General features: G+C 37.3%; 1 protein-coding gene and 1 long non-coding RNA gene across 3 annotated transcripts in view; one reads left to right on the top strand and one right to left on the bottom strand.

The window, feature by feature from the left end:
* The window catches only part of znf438 (zinc finger protein 438), a 70,716-nt gene that overhangs the window by 17,349 nt on the left and 33,085 nt on the right, over nucleotides 1-20,282 (top strand). The gene's annotated exons all lie outside the window — the stretch shown is intronic.
* LOC137008172 (uncharacterized) lies at nucleotides 898-18,464 on the bottom strand. The gene is made up of 3 exons (XR_010892765.1): nucleotides 17,791-18,464; nucleotides 1,687-1,734; nucleotides 898-1,590 (listed from the first exon to the last, which is right to left on the bottom strand). It is a non-coding gene; the product is annotated as an uncharacterized lncRNA (long non-coding RNA).

Here is a 20,282-nt window from a genome sequence, read left to right as displayed (position 1 = left end):
CTCAAACTTTCTACACCTAACTTCTGCCGTTCGTTCAGCCACCTCTCATTCCACTGTACGGAGAGCTGTGTCTCTGTGGTCAGTCAGAGATTTGTAGCACACATCATTTAATGGTTATGAAATGCTGTCCCTCTCCCCAGTGACGGATCTCTTTGACTCGTGGTCCACCCCCTCCACATTAAATTGAATGAAAGTTATCGATGTGTGATAGTTGATTGTGCATGTGGGGGAGATTTTTGCAATAGCTTGTACATAGAACTAGGGTGTGGCCTGAAGAAAGACAGTGGATTGTGTGTGATGCAACAATTATTATTATTATTATTATTATTATTATTATTGTAAGATGTATGTCCTTACATAAATGCATGGTATGTGGCCTCAGAAACCAGTAGGGTAATGTGTGTGCAATATGGGCTTTAGAACTTCAGAGTGAATGAGGAGCGTGTGATGGAAGTTTTATGTATCATGTCAAATTCTGCAGATTATTTTGCCCCATCATAAAAGCAAAAAAAGCTTGCAGATTCCTTTGCTTGCTGATTTATTTTTTTGCATTATTACATATGACATTATACATATGAAATTTTATGTATGATAAATTCATTAGCTTCTATTTTTGTTTTATTTAAAGGGTTGGTTCTAATTTCTGTCATTAAGCATTCACCCTCATGTCGTTCAGCATGTTGGTAACCAGACAGTTGATGGTAACCATTGACTTCCATAGTGGGGGAAAAAAATACTATGGGAGTCAATGGTGCCGTCAATTGTCTGGTTACCAACATTCTTTAAAATATCTTCTGAGCAGAACAAAGAAACTTATACAGGTTTGGAATAACTTGAAGGTGAGTAAATGATGACAGAATTTTCATTTTTGGGTAAACTGTCCCCTTAAAGGCTTAGTTCACCCAAAATGAAAATTCTGTCATTTATTATTCACCCTCATGCCATTCCACACCCGTAAGACCTTTGTTAATCTTCGTAACACAAGTTAAGATTTTTTAGTTGAAATCCGATGGCTAGGTGAGGCCTGCATAGGGAGCAATGACACTTCCTCTCTCAAGGTCCATAAATGTACTAAAAACATCTAAATCAGTTCATGTGAGTAGTACAGTGGTTCAATATTAATAATTTAAAGCGACGAGAATATTTTTGGTGCGCCAAAAAAAACCAAACTAACGACTTATATAGTGATGGCCGATTTCAAAACACTTCTTCAGGAAGCATCGGAGCATAATGAATCAGCGTGTCGAATCAACGGTTTGGAGCACTAAAGTCACGTGGTTTCAGCAGTTTGCCGTTTTGATACGCGATCCGAATCATGATTCGATACGCTAACCCTTTAAGTGTGCACAAATGTAAATGAAACAAAAACATACAAGAAAACAGAACTCGAGGATTGGGTTGGGTAAAAGAATGACAAGTGAGCGACAAAAAAAACAAACAGGCATCATGGTGCAGGCATCATTTTGAAGTTTTGTGGGTTGATGGCTGTCACCTTCCTCTGCACCACCCTTTTGGTCCCCTTGCTGACTCCCTGTCTGGCAACTCATCTGTCTGGCATTTCCATCTTCAGGGTTGATTCTGACCAGGAACCTGTTAGCATTATCATACCAGTCGTCAGTAAATATGTTTTTCGTTTTTGGATGAACTAACCCTTTAAAACATTGTATTAAAATGGCTAAAACTTACAGAAAACTTATTTCCAGGCTTCAAAGTCAACTGGCCCACACTGTAGAGCTGTAAGAAATCAAAATACATTTTATTTAGTTATGCGTTACTTGTTGAGGTCATATAAGCTAACACATCACTGTATTTCATACACTTACAATACATCTTTAGTTAAAAAAAAAAGCTTCTGCTTCTTTAATTCAGTTGGATAACGGCCGCTGCCGCTCCATATTTACTAGGGGTGTAACGGTACACAAAACTCCCGGTTCGGTACGTACCTCGGTTTTGAACTCCCGGTTCGGTACAGTTTTCGGTACAGCAGGTGGAGAGAAAACTAAACATAAAATTGCTTTTTTTTATTATTAAACAGAGGTTTACTGAACAAATTGTGTTTTTGTCTTTAAATATATTAAATTAAATTAAAACTAAAAGTTTCTTAAGGATAAAAAAAATGATCTCTGCTAATGCTATAAACTATGTAGGGAGCCCTAACTTGAAAGAAGCCCAAACTATTAGACTATACCTAAATTCAATTGCTTTTTATTTTTAGATAAAATAATCAACACTCAAATAACAAATTGAATGCAAACCTGTAAGCTGCACCTAAGGCAGTTTTTGCATTAACTTCTAAATGTATTTACTCCAATTCGTTGTTGAAATATAATCATTTCTACACAGTGGCTGTTATTTTAACATCAGATTTATTTAAACATACATTAAATAGCCTAATCAGGATATCACTAAAAGATTAAGTAAAATAATGAATGTATTGGCTAATACAGTGCATATATTAAGCGAAAGAGTTAATTTCTCTAGCGAACTAACAAGCTGTGAACACTGAATGGCTTTTCTGAGGTAAATGCATCATGACATATTGTTGAATACGGACGCTTTCCACCGTTGAAACACTGAATGAGCGATTACATGAGATATGACCGTTTCAGTAAGTTGTACTGAATCTTGCAACATACCTTCAGATGTTCTTTCATGTTTATTCTGTAACTAGTATTAAGGAGGAAGAGATGAACACATTCACTTGCGCTCCGCGCTCGCGCTGCCGGTTGAACTGAGGCGCCTGTACAGTGATCTGTCACCCCATCAAATCACGTCAAAATGGCATTTTCTGTTTAAACTTCATGATTTCGTGGACAGAATTTGAAGGATGACACTTTGTTTCTTATCGAAAGTAACAAAACGCAGAGCTTATTGCGGTTATTGGTGGTGAATATTGGTTGCAATGTAATGCTTCGGTACACACGTGCACCGTACCGAAAGCCCTGTACCGAAACGGTTCGGTACAAATACGTGTACCGTTACACCCCTAATATTTACAGAGTACGCGCGATCGCTGAAAGTGAAAGTAAACGCGCGCATGCGCGCGCGCATTCAAACGTGATTTCAATACCCCACAGCGGCTCCCTGATGAATGCAAATATCTCTCAATATGAAAGATATTTTAGGCTGGGCAGTGTAGTTGTAACCATCTCTTAGCTCTGTATCAAAGAAACATTTGGTCTTATTTGCACTTTGTTTGCACTTATTGTAAAGTGTTACCATAAAAAATGAATAACAGTTTTCTCTTAATCTTATTGAGCACAAACAGTAAGGTTTCATTTGTTAACATTAGTTATTAATGCACTGTTACCTATCATGAACTAACGATGAATGACAAAATCAGTTTGTGGAAAGGAGTTCAGTTAGGAGGTCAAAAGGGACTGAAATCATACAGAAGAGAAGTCAGTCAGTTGAGTTCTTAGCAAAACCTTTTACAGTACTTGAGTATTGTTGTCTTTTACTGCATATGATAATTCATACTCAGAAAGCAGAACTGAAATGACATTCATTACGAGATGATTAGTTAAAACGTTTCAAATACGCCTGCAGAATATTTTTTCTAGTCATGTATTTAGCCATTGAGAATTTCCTAAAAATAGTGTGTAAAAATCTTGTCTCGTCTCATCTCGTGAACTCAATCTCGAGTCTTGTCTCGTCTCATGAGATACCTGTCTCGTCACACCCCATATATATATATAATTTAATTTTTACCTTTACTCATAAATCACAACGCTACAGAACTGAGTCTTCCGCCTAAATGAAATTAAGTAAAATGATAAACTGGTACCAATAGTCAATCTCTCTAAGCCCAAATCACCTATTTACGCTGCAAAGCAAAGTTAAGTATTTTTAAGCCTTGTTTTCACGTATTTTTCACGACAAATAGGTCTAGTGTTGACCGCGACAGCTGCAGCCGTCATCCGCAAATCTTTTTAGCAGTTTAAGCACTGTCAATGTACGTCTGTTACAATACTAAAAGTTCTCGCCCAGATCGGACATTATAAAAAGGATCCCTACAGAGATAGACATTTTTGTTATCATATGATCATTCAAACCTAGACTCCATTAGCAAATGCAGTAATTTTACTTCGCAGACCATCGTAAAACATAGTACATTCAAACTCAACAGAAACAAAATAAAACTTGATTTGTCTTTTCAGCGTTTCAACAATCACAAGGTCTGGTTTGGTCGAAATAAACCATATGTAATTCACCGAGTTAGAATTGAAAATGTCGGGACAATCGGGGAACTGACACCTAAGTTAACTCTGTAACGGTGTTTTTGCAACGTTCGCTGACTGTCATTTCACAAGTTATGTACACTCCAAAAACCCTAAAACCTAATTATAAAATGTAAAATTAACTTAGCAAACTTCCAGATATCCATCGAGTGAGACATCCAGATATCCGTGAGTGAGCTGCTGTAGTTGTGTTCTGATGTCAGTCAGGGGGCGCTGTTTACAGCAATCTTGTATTATTGCCTGGCATATTACAGCCAAGTTACAGCTAGGTTACAGCAACACTAAAATATACTGTAAAATGTTCCCGCTCAAACAAAATTACCAAGAATGCAATACAAATTACAGTATTGTACTGTAATATAAAAATGCAGTTTTGTACTGTAGGTTTTTACAGTAATGTGCTACTAAATCTACAGCGACATTTAACAGTGTAGGCATCAACGTCATTGCACCTTTTGACATCCAGTTAAAAACATGGTTAAAATAGTCGTAGTAACCATGTTTTTAACTACCTTTCTGAACATCAAAAGGTGCTATGACGTTGCTGCCTATGTGTGGATCATATACCCTTGGATTACATCAAACATATCCTAATTTGTGTTCCGAAGATTAACTATGGTCTTGCGGGAGGGTGAGTAATTAAAGACAGAATTTTCATTTTTGGGTGAACTAACCCTTTAAATATAATTGAATTTCTTATTTTATTCATATTTATTTTAGATTAGATTTTTAGATTACATTCCATTCATTAGCAGCCCTATCTATGATCTGAACAATGTTAAGGACAGAACAACATAGTCTATTCCTTTAGGCTGGTAATATTTACTCATCTTTATAGTTTATATAGACAGTAGACACATTATTTTACCCAACATTGCTTGAAACCACACATACTGAAAAACTGCTGAAGTAACAATCTGTCCTGTTGATTCAGAAATGTTTTAAATGATCTAAGCATTAGAGACTCTCATAACAAAAATTCATTGTAGGTGTAAGGCTATGTTGTGACAGTTCATGCAGAATAAATGCTCTAATGAGACAGTTGTCCTGTGCTCTATGGGCTAATTGTCTCTTAAGATGAGGTTTCTGAGCCTGAGGGAGTAGTCTGTTACAGACCAAACAATATTGAGGCTGATTTTGTTTATTTTTGTTCGGATTGCAGATAGACCTGTCTCTTGCTCTCCAGTGAAATACAGTTTACAGTGCTGAATTCAGCATGTCTGAGGAATTGTTGCAGTATGCGGTACCTGAAGTGCTGACTAGAACTACTTTCTAATCGGAGTGATTTGCCAAGCTGGGGGTCTAGCACATTAAGAGCACTTATTTAATTGCATTTTGTTTGTACTTTGGCCTTTCTCTTATATTTAAATATTTTACTATTCAAGTTGCACTAAAAGCATTTAAATTAAGCTAGATAAAGCACTTCTGTCAATGACGGTGAACCAATTGCTGTTTATAATGACAATTCCTAATGGTGCATGTAATATAAAGCAAACTAATGCAGTTAAACGCGGACTATGATATTGACTACAACCAGATCTTGTTTATAGGTTTTTAGGTAGCATGTGAACAGATCTAAAATTGATCATCCATTCCATGAGACCATAAAAAAACTTGTAAGGATGAATGACTGTAGAATTCTTCCAGCACCAAATGCATCTTTCCCATTTCTTATGAAGTTCAGTCTGCACAGGCTGTTTGGAGGCAACCTGGTTGTTGTAATGAGGACATTTATGTCGCTCTGCATCAGATGCATGCATGAATAAGCGGCAGGCTGCTTTTCTGTCTGAATGCTCTCTGCCAGCTACATTATTAAAATGTGTTTGTGTGGGTCTTATTTAACTTTTTGTTACAGCCTATTCTCTTTGGATGTTCACCTGGAAGTGACAAGCACAGAGTGATTGTTCACCATGTCATTGTGCTATTGGAAATGGTGTACGGTTGTAAGCTTTTAAGCTGTTTTCAGTAAAGCCCAGCTCGTTTGTCATTTGAGTGTTAAGTCACTGATTCCAGATCTGGCATAGTCAAATGGGGGCGCAGACCTAATCGCTGTCCTGCAATTTTTTTCTATGATTTTCACAAAAATATTAAGCAGCACAATTGTTTTTAACAATAAGAAATGCATTAAATTAGCCAGGAGGGTCATGTGACACTGAAGACTGGAGTAATGGCTGCTGAAAATTCCGCTTTTTCATCACCGGAATAAAAGATTTTAAAATAGGGCTGGGTAAAAAATATCGATTTTAATCTATTCTAGGGCCCTATGAAATCAGTTTTATTTTTTCCCATATTCCGTTTTTTCCATTTTAACTTTTCTGGATTCTGTTTTTTTCCATTTTTATTTATTTTTTGACTCCATTTTAATGGTTAAAGTAAATTTTAGTAATCATAACACATGTCTAATTAATTGAAATAATGAATCTTGTTCAATTTACAAACAATTTAATAAAAGTTTAGCAAAAAAATTAAAAAAAATTTAGGGCCCTTCTTTCCCCTCAAATTTTATTTTTACCAAATTCTGTTTTCTGGATTCCATTTTAATGGTTTAATTCCATTTTAATAATCAAAAAGCATGTCTAATCAATTGAATTCTTAAAAACAACAATATTAATTAAAAAATATATTTTTATGAATTTTTTTTTTTTTTTTCAGAAATTCTGTGGTGTTTACATTTTCAAACACCACCGCGAATTAAATTAACACATACCATTTAATTTATCTTTTAATCATGAAATTAAACTTTTGTCAAACAATGTGCTGTCAAGTTAAATCAAACTTTTATTTTGATGGTTTGCCTAGAACTTTGAGTTTCTCTGTGTTTATGACGGTAGTTTTCTCAAACGAAGCGGTTAAATGCTAATGAAGTGACTTTCAGAGCAGCTCTGGAGATTAATTTGTGCGTTCATATAGTGAGGCGACAGAGGACGAAAACACCGCGAGCGTCGCATGTGCTTCAGCGTGCGTGCGTCCACGCGATTGTGTGTGAGGCGATGTGAGGTAAATGAAACTGCGCTTCCGCATCATTCATTTCAGAGTTACACAGGCATACAGGATTCATGTTTAAATAGTCTTTTTGTGGTTTAATATTCACAGACACTAGTCTATATCGCGATTTAATTTAAGTGTACTGACCTGCTTTTAATTCATTCATCAAAAATTTGACAAATTCCGTGACATTCCGCGTTATATAGTGAATTCCATTTTTATGAATGGATTCCACGATTCCGTGATCGCGGAAATTATAGGGCCCTACTATTCTCATTTTTACGAACCAATATCAATTCTTAAATCCCAAGAATCAATTAGTCTAGCCTCTTTTCAGTTAATGAAGGAATGGAACATTGTAGTGCGCCTCCCATCCAATAAATCTCTTTCATACCAGTTACAGTGCGAAATAAATATGAATGAACATCTGAAGGTATGTTAAAAGATGATCTGATGTTACCGAAATCTGTATCATGTCTTATGTTTCGCTCAATCAGCGATTTAACCACTGAAAGACGACAATAAAACGACGTAACACATTTACCTTATTCATTGACCGTAAACTCATTAGTCATAGTAAGCTAGAAAAATTATATATGCACCATATTACATATTCATTGTAATTTTTTATATTCTTCAATATTTAAAAGCATGTTTGAATAAAATCCATCAGAAATAATTATGCGATTGTAAAGTTAGTATTATAACTTTATTATTATAAAAACTTCCTTGAGTGTAATGCAAATACAAATCAGTTCATTTTAACCTTGAATACCTTCAAGATTTTTTTTCTTGAGAAAATTTGCCATTGACTGTACCTGATATATATCGAAAATAATTGATATTGAATCGTAATCGAATCGAATCACAAGCTTGTAAATTGAAATCAAATCAAATCATGAAATTTGTGTCAATACCCAGCCCTATTTTAAAATATAATTTAAAAATGCATCTGCTATAAAATCTTGAGACTGACTGCACTGGACGCAACAAAGGGACCGTTGCAAATATATTTGTTCTTCATATAAGAAGTAGTGCAAGAGCTTGGAGTACATCAGATATCAGATGCTTGCATCCAGTGTAGACACGGTGTAAGAGACTTCCTTCAAAACCTTTAAAAAATCTACCGAACTAAAACTTGCAAAGAATATAATAATCACTGTTTTTTTTTTACCCTGGGTTATGACGCTTTGTTCCAGAGAAAAAGCAGAGTGAACACCAAATTGCACTTCTAAAGGTCTACAGTGTACTCTAAAATGACAGGTGCTATAATTTTCACAGCGAGTTGTTTAACAGACAGCAAATTAGAAAATGAATAGTGCTTATCTCATTAAATATTCATTAGCTTTGTACAGTGAGAGAAACTGTCACACGTTTATTTTCAGCATCTGATAGAAAAATGATAATACATTTGTCACCTTCGTACATTAAGTGGAGTTTTTTTCTTACTGCAAGTTGACATTTTCAGAGATGGACAAGCAGTACTTAGAACAGGTCACGTGCCTGACACAAGCCGTGTTTGCCCAATCAATGACCTCATAAATATGCAAACAAGACAGCTAACCCAGGGTTTACAAATGTACAGTGTGACATTCCACAACCTAACTAGCCAGGGTTACATTACCAGGGTTTAGAAAGGCCCAGGGTTAACATTTTTCAAGTATGAAAAGCCCAAAAGTGGCAACTTGTATTTCACTGTTGTGACTGGATGGTTCTTGGATGTTCTGTTCACATTGAAGATTGTACGTGAGCTGGAAAGTTTAGGAACCACTGACCTCTTGGATTTTCAACAAGTTCTCTCCAGTCTTTCTCTGTTAAACACAAGAAATAAACACACGTAGTTGACTCAGGCAGACACCGGCATGTGGTGGTCTGTAGGGTTAATGCTGGCCGGCTGTGGTGCAGTGTTCTCAGGGTTTTAGGGGAGAGATGCCGTGGTTCGGCGTGTACCTGTCACTACTAAATGATTGCTCATTTCCTGCCGCAGGAGGAGGGGTGGGGGAGAGCGGTAATAGCACACAGCTGCCTGAGCTGGACGTTACCTTTCCTATCCTCTCCTCTCCTCTGCTGTCTTGTTCTCTTGCCATTTATCTATCTCTCTTGTATCTTTCTTTCCTCCCGTCCCATTCTGTATGTGTTGTTTATATGTAAAATTCTCTTTGGAATGGAAAAGGTGGAGGTGGACACACACCCATGGAGCCTCAGTGGGCATGTTCTCCACCTAGCTTCTCTGGCTTCATTTGCTTGTCTGTGTGGGTTTGTGTTTGTGCGTACATGCATGCTTGTGTCAAAGTGTGTGTATGTTTGGGGGAGGAATGGATTAAGTAGGGGTCAGTAACAAATTCCATCCCGGTTCCAAACTAGGTCACATGACCCAGAATGGAAGTTTAGCAATGACCAGCTGTAGTCCACATTACGTAGCAGGAGAAACTACAGCACTGTCAGTTAACTGTAGACAGAAAAGATGTGGCTAGCTAAGCAAATTATGGATTAATCAAAGTCATCTGGGTTAATATTCAATAGTCAGTTGTAATACTTAAAGGATTAGAAAATTAACCCAAGCTTTTCTCACCCTCAAGCCATCCTAAGTGTATATGACTTTATTCTTTCTGATGAACACAATCTGACTTATATTAAGTATCCTGACGCATCCAAGCTTTACAATGGCAGTGAACGGGACCAGCCCAAGAAAGTGCATCCATCTGGGGGCTTAATAAAGGCCTTCTGAAGCGAATTGATGCGTTTGTGGAATAAAAATATCCATATTTAACAAGTTATAAAGTAAAATATCTAGCTTCTGCCAGACTGATTTCTGTATTCAACTTACGAAAAAAAGTGTAACTGACTTCACTTTTTTCATAATTTGAATACGGGAAGGCGTAGGATGTAACGCAAGCATTTTGAACTGCGAGAGTTTTCACTTTCGTTGTAAGTTAAATACGGAAGGCGGTCTGGCGGAAGCTGGATATTTTACTTTATAACTTATTAAATATGGACATTTTTCTCACACAAATGCATTGATTTGCTTCAGAAGGCCTTTATTAACCCCCCGGAGCTGTATGGAGTACGTTTATGATGGATGGATGCACTTTCTTGAGCTTCATACTTGTTGGTCCCATTCACTGCCATTATAAAGCTTGGATGCATCAAGATATTTATTAGATTGTTTTCATCAGAAAGAAGAAAGTCATATACACCTAGGATGGCTCGAGGGTGAGTAAAACTTAGGGATATTTTCATTTTAAAGTGAACTAATCCTTTAATACTGCAATGGATATGAGAGAGGTTCAGGCCAGTTGACAGAACTTTTACTTGCACAGTTGGACCAGTTGCACATTTATTCCATCATCAGAATAGAGATGCTCATATCTATTTTTCAGACAGTTACAATATGAATTGTTTATATATTTAAGTGTTCTGATGACCAATATCCAGAACAGTTTTTAACTTTTGACACAATGATGAAAAAAAAAAAAAAAAAAAACTTAAACTGCAACAATAAAAGACATGACTTGTGATTAATATTATTTGTTTAATTTAACTCTTAAGGTCTTTGCACACTGAGTCCGAAATTTTCACATGCGTTTTTTCGTATTCGCAATCCTAAAAAAATCGTCACTCACAGAGACTTTGCACACTGCGTCCGATGCGTATTCATGAATGCGTTGCGAAAAAAAATCGCAAAACAATACAAAATGAAGTCTTCAAGCAGCGAGAACAATTAGTTGTCTCCTCTCTTCTTAAAAAGAGAAAAAGAAAGAGGAAATATTGGGTCCATTCAATCGAGATTGCATAGAGAAAAAGGAGAGTTCACCTCATCAAGGAGCTGCGGGATTATCCGAGCATTTCAAAGATTAATTCAGGATGTCAGTGGCTCTGATGCTTTACTACTGGCACAATCTGTCTTTATATTCTGTATCTTTGTATTCTGCACGTTGTTTGTCATTCAGTGCTGCTGTTTTGTGCTGTAGACGACGTGGATCAACTTGTCAGACGGCATTCTGGATTTTTGCGTTCCCGTACGGTGGCTCTGAATTGTCAAAACGTCTCTCAAAATGCGTGCCACAGATGCGAAAAACGCAGAAAATCAAACCTGATCCGAATATTTTTTTGACGGACGAAAGTTTCGGAGGCAGTGTGCAAACGTGATTGACATAACGTGAGGTCGAATTTATTTTTTAATGTGCGAAAATTTCCCATGCGAATTTCGGACTCGGTGTGCAATGACCTTTAAGCACGAAAAAATTCCAGTGATGTATTAATCTTGTGTAAATGCATGAATATTGCCTCCTTATAACATAAAAAATGTATTTATTTGATTTGATTTATTTATTTTTTCTATTTTGGTTTTGGTCTTCAAATGCCTGTTAGATGTCTTGTATGTAGCTGCATTATAGCTGTATACAATTCTCATTGCAAATTGAAAATTAGGTTTTAATGTATAATAATAGGAAAAATGTTTCTGACACTTTCTATTTTTTGTTGCCTAAAAATAACAGATTTTATTTTTCATTTTTGCCTCAGGGTCAGTGAAAATGTCACTAGGGCAAGAAAAAATCTGAAGGCCTAACCCGGCCAGCGGAATATATATATATATCTATATATATATATATATATATATATATATATATATATATATATATATATATATATATATATATATATATATATATATATATATATATATATATATCTATCATCCTTATTGTTGAGCCCTGTATGCTCATATGAGCACTGGCTAAAAAAAGATATTGTATCCACAGCTTGACTCATTTCACTGGAAAATGATAAAGCATAAATCTTCAGAATATCTCCCTCTTTCTTGGACGTAGAAAAGAGTGCATGTCAGAGTTTCCATGGGCCATTGAAATGCACAAGTTAAAGGAATCACAATCCTCTTCAACAGCAAAGACGGTGATAGCAAGCCATCTCAGTTGTTCTGTTCAAGCTGCCCAGGGATTGTAAAATATTATATTCGTATTTAAACTGTGGTACATTGAGTGACACAAAACGGGACGTATCATCTCTCTTATCACAGCCGCTTTATTTCTTAGTCAGTCGGGACATCTGCTGAAAAGAGCGCCATCGTCACGCTACATATAATCCCCAATGTACTCTCGGTAAGCCCTACTCATGATGTGTTTGTTATACATATTTAAAGTCATCTGAATTTTATTTCAATAAATTATGTCACCCCTAGGATATGCTTGAATCGGTTTCCCATACACAGAACAGCGTAAAGCAGGGCAGACTGTTATTTCATTTCGCTCGAGCTGACTGATAAATAACAAACATTTTTTATATGCTGTCCATCGAGCATGTCTGCTGTTTTATCACCTGGTCAGATTGCCAAAGTAACCTCTTCTCTCATTCCTCCACTCACTCAATCTCTCTCGCTGTCCTCCTACACACGTTGTTTCCTCTTTGGATCTTTCATGGGGATTTCTCCAGAGAAAATTATTCTCTGCTACATGCCAATTTTGGATTCTCTATGTTATTTTGAGGAAGAATGTTATCTTTGTGATTAAGTCATAAAGCTCTGTAATTCTGGATGGGTTTCTGGAGTGGGACATGTGGAAGACTGAATTTAAAGGGATAGTTCTGTCAAAAATGAAAATTTTGTCATTGTTTACTCACCCTCATGTTGTTCCAAACCAGTTAGCTGTTCTATATGGAAAACAAAAGGTTAATTTTTAAACGATCGTCACGCAGCTGTCTGAGAGAGAATATATTCTTGCCATCCAGTGACGTGTTAACTCAAGAACTATTGTAAATGAATCGAGTCAACCAGATTAGTAAAAGATTTGTTATTTTGAGTTATCTTTTAAGTTATCCAGTTGTCAAATGGAATGAAACTGATTTGTTTGAATTGGAGTTCAACTCACTTACTCAATGATTCGAAACAACCCTCATGTCATTCCAAACCTGTATGACTTTCTTTCTTCTATGTAACACAAAAGAAGATATTTTGAAAAATGGGAGTTACCAAATGGTTTTGGTAACCATTGACTTTCATTGTATGAACCAAAAAAACTCAAGACTTATATGACATGTTACAGACCACTTTTATGATGCTTGTTTGCTGCTTTTTTTCGTTTTCTTCAATGGCCATGTTCACTTTGAGCTGCTGTTGTATGGAAAAGATCTGTCATTCTTTGAGTGAACTATATTTCTTTCGTTGTCATGCACTAATAGTCTGTGACTCTTGCTCCTTTTGAGTGACTTAGGAATGTTTAGCTGTCTAAGTAGAACTAATAACTAGACTATTTTCTGTCATTTTACTGTAATGTTGCTTTCTGTAAGCTCTTGTTCTTTCTGTAAAATATTAAAAACCATTGAACCTTGATGGTTTGTCCTTATTACCATAGGCCCCTTTCACCATATAGGAAGTGATCCTGTGACACAGTGTGTGCAGGATTGTGATCATTGCCTAACTGCTTTGTGAAGCCGAGCTGTTTCCTGAGCTGTCATAGGTAATGTTTGTCATGTTCAATATCATGCAGAAATGTCCTTTGGCCGTAGAGTTAAAAGAAATGCTTGGGGCAGTGCAGACATGAATTGATTTGAAATATTTATAAAAATCGATAAGAACACACTGCAACGCTTAACTTGCCTTCTTATCTCCCCTGTGACCATTCTCTTCCTCTAGTTCTATGTTTCTAAATAACTCTCAGGAACAGCGCTGCACCGCTTTGATCATTATATCATTCAAGTGCAAGTTGCTGATAATACGGTTTGATTAATGATGGACTGGACCACACTGCATCTGTGCCCGTGGAGATCTACAGAATTTGAATGCCTGTCAGTCACAAAGTTAAGTAGTTATATTGTGGCTAATTTAATTGTGCATTCAGCCACCAATAAGACTGTAGTACGTTCAGCTTCATTTAACACATTTTCCCATGTTTAAATCCAGATTTTCACCCAAATTCAGCACAAAAAAAATGTGACAATGCTGTGTTGGTAATTTTCTTGGATGGTAATAAATCGCTATGCTTTTAAATTGAGTAAACATTAACTGGTTTAGTGTCCTGTACGGTGTGGAAAATGAAACGGTCACAGTGGAGTCTTTTGCCTCAGCCTGTTTCCATGTTTTTCATAAAATCAGCATTTATTCTTTCCCGGCTGCTGCCCGTACCTATGCTGACAGGTCTCCAACCCTGCATTAGTGTGGAAATAAGTCAAATCCTTAATGCCTTGTTTTTCTTGCATTTTTTTCCCCTTCTCTCTCACCCTCTTAAGACAGGAAAGGGTTACTTTCCATGTTTCCTGTCCAATTCCCCTAGCTCCAGCTCCTTTCGGATCACTTTCTTCATACTAAACATTCCCAGGCTCCCATAACCTCCTGGCTTCCTTGCACTGGCCAAGAGAGATCCCAGGTGAGAGTGTGGGCGAACCTCCTGTTTTTAAGGATAAAAATCTCTCGCGTTTTGCCTCCTGACAATGGTGGTGGTGAAACGTGGTTTCTTTTTTAGCCTTCCTTGATCGCAGGCATGGGAAAACAGTTATTTGAGAAATCTATACCAGTCATTTGGCACAGAGTAAGGCCAAGATGATTGGTGAAACTCAACTTTTAGTGCTCAAGTGAGCAATGTTAAGTCTTCTCAAATACCTCACGCAATAATTCAGAGCCAGGCTATCATGAGGCAATTCTCGTGAATTTCATCCAGCGCTTCACCTCCTAAATGTTTCAGAATTTGGGAACATTTCATTGGCCTGTCATTGGATTTTGGAGATGTCACTCCTGGTACCATGAAAACAGATGAAAGGCTTTAATACAGCAGAGGTGGCCTGTGATCAATCTTAGCGATAAAGATGATTTACATCCTGTTGAGGGTTGACTTTGAATGTTCAGATGAGATTAGGAGAAACCTCTTAAAGAAATAAAAAATATCTGCTAGTTAGTTCATATTGCCTCTCTCCTTCCCAACAGTAAAATCCTTGTAGGATCAGAAAATAGTCTTATCAGCAGGTTTTAACTGCATACTTCCAATAAAAGACACTTAGTATGGTCAAGCAACTGGTTTGTGTTTTATAATCCTGATGTTCATCTCTCCTCTTTGTCCTGTTTGCTATCTTTTCCCACAGATTCTCTTCCAACTCTCTCTCTCTCTCAGAGCACCTGACAGATGGATTGAGAGAGAGGGAGAGGTTTGGATGTGCGTTCACCCCCGCTTTGACCAAAAAAACGCTAGTCTTTGTAAATAGAAACCCAGGACCGAACGGAACAAACAGAGCAATGTTATTTGGGCCTGACCCAGTGATGGACCTGCTGAGGTCTAAATATAGTCCCGTGGTGAACTGACTAATTGCCCCGTGAGCAGTAATCATTCCCAGCCTCTGAAACCTCTTAAACAGCAAAGAGAGTCAAGTCACTACTGCCCCCCTGCTATGCTGGAACCAAATACCAGAACGAGCAGAACTGACTGAGTAGATCCGTACAGAGATGAACCCAGAGTTTCTATGTTGTCAGGTGCCTGTCTGCACAGGTGGAGTTAATTTAAACAGGATATGGAAGATTGTGTATTTTTTTAATGTTACATTGCATTTTAACTTTAGTTAAAAAGTGGTGCAGGGATGACGTCAAAGCTCGGATAGTCTCAGGCTCGGACGTCACACCCACGGACCATTATCTGAGCGTCTGATGCATATGGCACACTTAACTGGAAACACTTAAGGATTTTTAAAGTCGTCATTTGGTTGATTGAATTCTGCAGGATGTCTGGGAGATGTGTGTGTCACGTTCTTTAATGATCCGCCTGGAAACAAATGCCGTGACTCCAAACCCCCTCGTGGAAGAAGAATGCCGTTGCGTTTACATCTGTGACAATGAGCGCTTATCAGGATCAACTCTAAACCCTGGATTTTCAAAAATATGTGAAGTTTGCAGCTCCGTTGTTGCAGTAAATTTGCACAACGTTCTTGAATAAATAATTTAGATGCACTTTGGTCTGTTATTGTAGGGACATCAACATTTTCACACCATTAAACATGACATGGAACAAAACTAACTGTGATTGGTTGCATTACATGTCAATCAAACATACTTTTGGGAGGTCCTTGGCCAATGAAAGCTGAGATAGAGTCTGAAGGTCTGGCTACTCGAGACTAAAACTCTGAAGACTATAGGGACACACCAAACCGACACCAAAGCACTAGTGCTGATGAAAGCCGACTATATTGTTGCCTCGAGTCGCCTGCGTCGGTGGAAAAAACATCTGTGCTTGAGCACACCGAAAGGACTACAGGCGACTGTCAACTAGGACACATGTTCTACCTCTGTGTGTAAAGGAGATAACTTTCTATTCAAGCAAATATATCCGTCCCTCAAAAAGGGAAAGCAAAACTAAGACTACAGGTATATGTAAAATTAGAACAGCCTTCTGTCTTTAATGTTGTGACTTCTTTGCTCGTTTTCATCACTCTTGCTCTTATTCTCCTGCACTGACTCGTTCACTAAACTGAACAGCCAATCAGAGTTCTCTCTCACAGATGGACCGACGCTGATGTTGAATTGGCCAGAAAAACCAAGATGGCATCCAACTAGAGCCAACGGTGTGGAACACACTGAAAAAACTAAATTGGCCAACACTCAAAAAAGGCCAACCGTCAACTTTGTGTGTCCCTGGCTTAAATCGCCACTGGTTCCTTCAAGTTTTTCTTATGGGGTTTTATAATGGTGTTTTTCAATTTATGAGTAAAATAAGGTCTGTGGTAAACATAACGATGATAGAACGTTTTGCTCTACTATGTAAACTACACACACCATATGGAAAACACAAATTTTGAAGCTGTTAAGTTTTATTAGAAACTTTTTTTTTTTTTTTTTTTAAATAAGTTAACTAAATAAGAACATTTGGGGTGTGAGTGTGTGCAGTTCAAATTGTAGAACAAAATATTCAAGTATCGTCAAGTTATGTTTGCCACAGACCTTATTATTATACTCATAAATTGAAAAAACCCTATTATAAAACCCCATTGGAAAATCTCAAGGGAACCAGTTGCAAATTAGTCTTTCGGGTTTTGACGTCATCCCTGCATGACAACTGAGCAACCACATTTTGAATAGTGTTTGGAGAAATCGTAACATGTTGTCCAAGGCAATAGTTTTTGGACACAGTCTCTCCCTTACAATGTTAGGGGTGGAAATCTTAAATCACACACAGTTTCTGCCAATCTCATGTTAATCTTGAGTACCTACAGAGTAGTAGTGCATCCTTCAGATCTCCAAAAAGTCTTTAGTTTAATCGTATTTATAAAAGATACATACGCTGTACCGAGTTTTTCCGAAAACAGCCGAGTGCCTGGAGGCGTGCCGTGGGCTTAAGAGCGATGAGAACCTGCAGCTTTTGTGTAGTGATCATCTGCAAGCTATCAATGGTCAGCTAAACAAATGTATTTAAACACACATAATACACCATCGTATTATCCCTGGATAACTTTTGAATCACTATAATGAATATAGCGTACAATGAATGATGAATACTACATTCATATTGTTTACATTATATGCACTTAGGCGCCTATTGCCAACAAAACAGACATTTTATGTAGTTTTACTCACCACCTGTGGTTCCGACTCATGGCCAGGATCATTATCGCTGTGACTGCTCCATCTTTCAGTTTCAAACAATCTGTAAATCCAGCGTAAAACTGGGCCTTGTTTATGAAACCATAAGCGCCGATCCTGAGGGCTCGATCAGCCAAGGAAAAACACAAGATACTCTCCATTCATTTTAACCAATAAAAAACTGATTGAAACTACCAGTTTCTATGGTTATTTTAATAACAAATATCGAGAGCGCATCAATGTATTGCGTGAGAACAAAACTCTCAGCTACACTTAACACTGGGTTCTTTGAGAAGCAAGGTTATCTTTCCCTCACAACCCAAAACACACTTCTTTGGTCACATTGTTGATTTCGTGAAGTCCTGTGAGTCTGACCTGTGCAGCGCTGCCGACGACTTCCGTAGACCCGAACGTATGTTGATGGGTGTGCTCTTGTTCTCTCACTCTGGTCGATGTGTGCGTGCACACCCTTCCGGGAGAAGTGCCCGTACAAGGAATTCCAACCTTGTTGACATCACTCGGGCACATACTCGGAAAAAAACATTCTGAATCCTGTGAGGATTTGGAAGAGAATTTTTGGCACAGAAATATGCTCATACGTCATTCGTCCAACTCGTGTTTTGTAACTTTGGCCATGTTTAGCACGATAATCCAACTCTTTAACAGTGTAAATAAGTCAGAATACATGAAATAACATTATACCCCCCCTTTAAGAAATTTAACTGTTCTGGTTCTGCTCTCTTCATGACGTATGTCTTTGACTGCAAATAGGAATTGTTTCTTGGTTTCCAACCCTATATATTGCTGAGTAAACCAGTAATGCATTGTAAAAAGATTTCTCAAATTGCCAGCATTACAAAGCTGTGGCTGTCTTGCTTATTTTGCAATCAGTAGAAAGCACTCTGCCTGCCTAGTAACATGAGATACTGTGCATGCTACCTGCTTCCGAGCAGAGCTGCGCAAACCTGTGACCAAAGCTTAACCTGCGGTCACACATAGGAAGTGGCCGCCACCCACCGGATATCCTCCTAACTCCCAGAGCTAAATAAAGCCGTAGAGCAGAGCAGCTGATAGCGAGTGAGATGTTCGCCCTCTGCTGCTTCAGCTTGTGTGATTATGACACTGCAGCTTGATCTGAGAGAGTCTCTTCCTTTCTCATTCAGACTTACATTATGCATTGTAGTTAAGAACTTCCTGTCCTTTTACAAACTATTGTGAAGGAGAGCATATGCCATCTGTGAAGCAATGCTGTTTTTATGTTGAACAAAGAGAGAAAGGCAGACACAGAAGAGGATTAAGTCGTGACACAAGAGTTTCCTTTTCTAAAGCTTATTTAACTTTAGACATTTGCATTCTTAAAAGGACAAAAATGAGGTCTACCTTGACAACATAAGTGAATTTTACTCCTCCAGACAGCAATCTGAGCTACAGGGCCTCTTTTAATTCACCTCCCAAAGCTTGGCTATATTTGGTCTAACCCAGAATTGTTTTCCTAAATTGCTCAAGGCTTAAAAAAAGAGCCAAATTAAAAATTAAAGCTAAATTATGATACTTAATATATCTCAATTGAAGCATAGACTACCATAAATAATAAGTTAATTGAGTTAAATTGGTTTTCATTTGGCCATGAAATGGTTCACACTAACGGAATCTTTCATACCCACTCTGGCTGCTTTAACACATTCAGGAAGTTGCAGTAAAACACCGTGACAAAACAAGGAAGCATGTATGAAAGCGGAAGTCATGAGTCAGCATTAGTCCTTAGACTGCCGTATCCCACCAGCTTTTTTACAGAGGAAGTGATTATCATTACATGGAGCTTTCGGTTTCTCATTAACATAGGGGTGAATGCTGTTTTTTTGTTTTTGTTTTTTTTATCTACTCGCTGGTCAATGAGCAGAGAGCTAGCTAATATCAGGTGTCCCAGACATCAAGATGAGGACCTTTTTACACAGAACCAAGTTTAGATTACTGTTCCCGAACAACTTGTCACTTTAATATAAAATTGAATAGATGTATGGTCACAGGAGTGTATATATACAGCTAATTCAGTCAGAATTTAAATTCGAACTCTCAGTTTTGTAATATTAGCTTTACTGTTTTGTACTTTAAATGTTACATAATGTGAAGCTATATTTGTACTGATCCCTGATTTGTCCATTTTGTTTTGTATTATTATTTTATTTTTTGAGTCTATCAAGTTCCAAATAAAATAATCAAATTATTATACATAAACTGAAAAGTGTTGGATTTACATGATTTAATCATGTACATTGGTCCCACATTAATCAATTAAGTTAAACGAAGATAATTTGTTCATGTAATTTCAACATCACAGAATGAAGTCATTTTTAAGTGACCCAATTAAGTAGTATCAAAGTGATTTTATTTGGTTTCCTGATAGAATTAATTTAATTTCATATATCTTTGTATCACCAAGATATATGAATGCTCAAATATGATATTGTATGCTCAAAAACATAATT

This window comes from Chanodichthys erythropterus, chromosome 19 (genome assembly GCF_024489055.1).
Source record: "Chanodichthys erythropterus isolate Z2021 chromosome 19, ASM2448905v1, whole genome shotgun sequence".
Taxonomy (NCBI): domain Eukaryota; kingdom Metazoa; phylum Chordata; class Actinopteri; order Cypriniformes; family Xenocyprididae; genus Chanodichthys; species Chanodichthys erythropterus.
The sequence above is the reverse complement of the archived record's forward strand: the minus strand, read 5'-3'. Positions and strand labels throughout refer to the sequence as shown.